At 39.4% G+C, this 5,243-nt stretch overlaps 1 non-coding gene across 1 annotated transcript; it reads left to right on the forward strand.

Annotated features, from left to right (window-relative positions):
• Window positions 1-4,934: 4,934 nt before the first annotated feature.
• LOC117275601 (small nucleolar RNA R71) lies at window positions 4,935-5,041 on the forward strand. Its single transcript, XR_004505790.1, has one exon. It is a non-coding gene; the product is annotated as a small nucleolar RNA R71 (small nucleolar RNA).
• Window positions 5,042-5,243: the final 202 nt, after the last annotated feature.

Here is a 5,243-nt window from a genome sequence, read left to right on the forward strand (position 1 = left end):
TTTCCACATAACTCTGCTGCAATAAGCGACCCTATCCAAATACTGGTCCATATGAAATACCTCAGCCACCATGCTCAAAATCAATAACCACGCGCAATCCGACATCAAGTACTCAAAGTGCATTACCATAACCATGGATAAGCCAATGACACAATGCCACCTAAAACTCGAAAGGACATAACCAATATGCAATCAATCATGCAATACCCAACTACTCATCTCGCTCAAATTCCGCTATAAGACCACAATAGAACTGCACCATGTGTGCCTAAAACCAACAAATCACAACTCCTCGTAGCATAGAAGAGTAACTCACAGAAAATTCCAGAACACGAATAAGCTCAACAACAACTGAATGGCACATCCCTCAACAATAGCAGTATGGAGCCAACTAATCCGGCTCGGTATAGAATACACACCCTACTTGGTCCTACCAATGGACCCCCAAATCGACTCTGGGCACCCACACACGGATAAATAACACTCCCAAAGCCCACAATGACTGAATCATAACACATACTATCGTCTAGCTAGCTTTGGCCATGACTTCACAGTCCACAACAATGAAGCAACCTGCTCTTGAGAACTCCTAGTCTACAAATCCATAGAACACATGAATCACCATGTCTGATCCCAACTCCATCACCAGAAGGTCTAACACATCTCTCATACACGATCATCCCACGAGGAATACTTCTAAAATTCTTCCGTGCCACCTAGCAAAATTTGAATATCAACAGTCGATCAACCAGGAGAGTGCCGCAATACCAATAAAGTATCCATAAATCACATTGCCCCTTCTGAAATGTATACATCTATCAGGCCATATCGATTAATAATATCATTTACCTAGTCATATGAAACCATCCATGTTGCCTACGAATTTATGTCCTTCCCTTCAAAACTGATCTGTGACCTTGCACATGCAAATCTCAATCCCACATAACAGACCGCGTCTACCATACCATCCTGTGAAGAGTACAGGAATCTCATAATCAACTCTGAGTCACAAGCAGAATACATACCCGGTCAGTCAGAAATATTCCATTTGATCCCATCCCGTAGAAAATCCTAATACGCAACATATTCCTCACGCCGGTAGGAAATATACTCCTCGAACCGTGGTAAAAACCATCGAGAACTCTTCAAAACCCATTTGCACACAACCAAGCTATCCGAACTGAATCTCTCTAACTCAACCCAGCCATGCAGGTCGCCAAAACCCAAGAGCATTGCCACGAAACACATGTGGAGACCAGCCATATCATAAGTACCCAAAGAACCGATTATATCCATTACTGTGCTAACCCAACCTACTACCAAGTTGTCCTATTTCTCCAAGTCCTTTCCAAATTGCCTTCAAATTGATAGTTCTCCTTGCTAGAACACCACGATCTTTAACCAAAGTTCACCATACAAGAGACCTTAGTATAAAACCACAACGCCCTAAGGCCCATAAGTCGCTGACTCCCCTCTTAAACACCCCAAAGCACCACAACCGAGACACCCACTCTAAAGAGACCTTGTGTGAACCAAAAATTGTTTCCTTCACCTTCTTGATACTGAAATGCACAATCCACAATGATATAAAATACCACAAGTCTCGACACCATCCAATGCAACTCCTAGTTTCTAGCCATATATAAATCTTGAAAATTTCAAATCGCTACATATAAATCTTGAATCCATTATAATCATTCTCGAGAGTCATCCACTCTACTCAAATCTCAATTAAACCGACCAAACGGATCAAAGGCCTGTGCCCCATTAGCACACCAACACCCAAGGGAATAAAGAGTAACCCACACTCCTAAGCAACCGAGCAAATTCCTACTCCATGTACACTACATTCTTTGCGAATAACTACTAAATTATTTTATGATTCCCATATACCCATAGAGTGTAATACAGCCCGTATCCAGAAATTCCCTTACTCGAGTCATCCTCAATCTCAACCCCTGCAGTCATAGTTGATTCACCAGTATACCTCGAACCGAAACCAATACAGCACATAATCGTGCAATCAACTTGTCGATAGCAGACTCCCCCACTTGGATCAAAGCCATAGATCAAAACACACAACTCACAGTGCCCATACTCTATTACTGCCATAATACCGCAGTGAGATTCAACCAAGTCCTTCATGAGCCCATGTAACGCAAACCAACTAATACTTCATATTATCTGCAAATCTCACATTCACCCTTGTAATAGTCAATCCAACTTCCACAAGCGATCCAAACTCAAATTGCAACATATATCATTCACTAGTAAAAGAGAACTCTCTACAAAATATCATAAGGACCATACAACCTCAGGACATCTCGCAGGAGATAACCTACCTGCTCTGCCTCAAACTGATATCTCTCTATACCTTTCCACAGTCACGACTACTATGCAATCACTTAATCTTCTTGATTCTGAACTCATCAACAAGACATGAGAATCTACTTTATTCCACAACTAAACAACATGAGAGATCCTTCAACACACCCATAACTCGAGGCCATATGCCAAATCAAGATAGAAATCAAACACCCAATAGTTCTTGCTACATCTCAAGTAAACTCTTCTCGTCAAATTTGAATGATCCGAACACATCTCGCAGCCACATCATATTCACCACATAGTTATTTCACCGCTCATCGAGCCACAAATTCCTCTCGTAGGTACATTACCGGACATATGAGTCCAAATGTACAAGTTACCACTGAAGCTACCGAGCTCAAGCTGTGGTCTAACCATAGCCTCAAGTCCTCCAGACTGGCCCATCACCAAAATACAGAATAAACATCTCGAAACTCGTTCATAGAATCAAAAGCCAGCGATGCACAGCCGATATCGAGCGCTCATATGCACATACGAATGTGTGGAAGAAATTCAAAGAGTTACGCTTCAAGCTGAATCAATGCTGCACGATAAGGAAAGAAAGATGGAAAGTATATCCTAAATGTCCTGTAGCCTCTCGAAGATAGGTATGGACGTCATCATACCGATCCACAAGACTCTACTAGATACTTGCTCATGACTTGTAGAACCTATGAACCTAGAGCTCTAATACCACCTGTCACGACCCAAAATTCGCCTAGTCGTGATGGTACCTAACTCAACCCGCTAGGTAAGCCAATTAACCTCTAACCAATTCTAATAACAATTAATAAAGCGATTAAGTATAGAAATATCTGAATCTTATACATTCACCAAGGACTGATAGTATAAATCATGAGCTTCTAAGAATAGAGTTTATAAAGCGGAGATGAAATAAATACATAGTCTGTTTGAAAAGTACAAAAATAGAGTTTTATAGATCTAAAGCTACCACAAAAAAGAGGCAGCTATAACCGGAACGCAGGTACATCTTCAATCCAAATCCCATCGAACACAGCAACATCAACAACTAACATCTGCACGCAAGGTGCAAAAGTATAGTATGAGTACAACCGACCCCATGTACTCAATAAGTAACAAACCTAACCTTAGGTTGAAAGTAGTGACGAGCTAACAGAAAGGTCAGGTACAACACCAATATTCCATAACAGTTCATAACAGCATAGTACACATAACAAAAGAGTATCTCAGAAATAAAAGGCTCAGTCTGTTCACAGTTTCAGAAAAATAGGCATTTCTTTTCAAGTATCTCAGTGAAAATTTAAATCTTTTACCGAAAAAGCCAAAATATGAGTAAGTTTGAAAACTGTGATTTTTTCCAAAACTCCTTTCAACAAATAGTAAGATGTTTCATTTTCAGATAGCATGAGGAAAGTACTTCTCTAAGCCTACATGTCAAGATACATGTAAAATCACAAATGTCCCCAAAACTGGGTAGCAGAAGAAAATGTACCTCTATGCATGTATCTCAAGTACGCATGTCAAATGCAATGTATCTCGTTTGATGAGATCGAGATACATTTTTGTGGAAAAGGACTTTAAAAATCTCCAAAAACTGTAAAAATTGACTATCAAGCTTTTCTCTTTTCATTTTTTGTGGAAAATGAATTGTCACGGGTAAATGAGTCAATTTTTTAATATTTTCTTCTTCTTTTTTCTTGACTTCTTTCTCTTCAGATGGTTCAGAGGGTATTTCAACATTCTTACCATTGTTTACTTGTTGTTCTGACGGATCTGCATAGGGTTCATCATGCTTCTTACCTGAGCGTAAGGTGATGGCCTTAAGGTGCTCCTTTGGATGTTTCTCTGTATTGCTTGGCAAGGGACCTTGAATCTTTTCTGGCACAAGAGTTTCCAGTTGGCTTAATTGAATTTCCAGATTTTTTAGGGTTGAACCCTAACTTTCCATCTTTTCATCAGTGACCTTAATGTGATTATACAAAAGATCATCAATACTTGAATGAGCTTGTTGAGGCCTTTAATGATATGGCCATGTTTGTTGATAAGGTCTGTAGTTTGGTTGCCTACGGTTCTTATTTTGGAATCCCGACGGACCTTGTACTTGTTGTTTCTGAAAGCTTTGAGAGTTCTCTGTACCATTTGGATTGTTCCATTGAAATCCTGGATGCTTTTGTGCCATTGGAATCCCAAAAGGGTACAGTTTGTAACTGACATAATGGACATGTTCATCATTATGATTGGTTGCTTGACATTCATGGTTCAGATGGTTTCCTCCACACATGTCACAAGCCTCAGATTGGCTTGGTTGTTGTGTATTCACCCGAAAAGATTCAAACTTTTTTGCCAAAGAAATAATTTATTGTGTTAGTGTATTTAAAGCATCAACCTGATTTACCGTTGAAGACTTCTTGATGATTATACGCTCAGATGTCCATTGGATGGCATTCTCAGAAATCTCATTCATTATTTGCAATGCTTCATCCGTGATTTTTCCCATTATAGAACCTCCTACAGCTACACCAATCACATTTCTAGAAGAGGGTTTTAACCCGTGATAAAAAACATACAATTGCATATGTTCAGGAATGTCATGGTATGGGCATTTTCTTAACATTGCTTTTAATCTTTCCCAAGCTTGATAAACTGACTCAGTGTCAGTATGGAAGAAATTAGAGATGTCTTATCTTAACTTTGTGGTTTTAGCAGGGGAAAAATATTTGTTTAAAATTTTCTGAGTCATTTGATCCTATGTGATAATGGAACCTTGTGGCAAACTTCGCAACCAAGTCTTGGCATCTCCTTTTAAAGAAAAAGGAAATAGCCTTAACTTGATAGCTTCAGGAGGTACTCCATTATACTTAGTTATTTCAACAAGTTCTAGAAAGTCAATTAAA

This window comes from Nicotiana tomentosiformis, chromosome 12, assembly GCF_000390325.3.
Source record: "Nicotiana tomentosiformis chromosome 12, ASM39032v3, whole genome shotgun sequence".
In the NCBI taxonomy this organism is placed as follows: domain Eukaryota; kingdom Viridiplantae; phylum Streptophyta; class Magnoliopsida; order Solanales; family Solanaceae; genus Nicotiana; species Nicotiana tomentosiformis.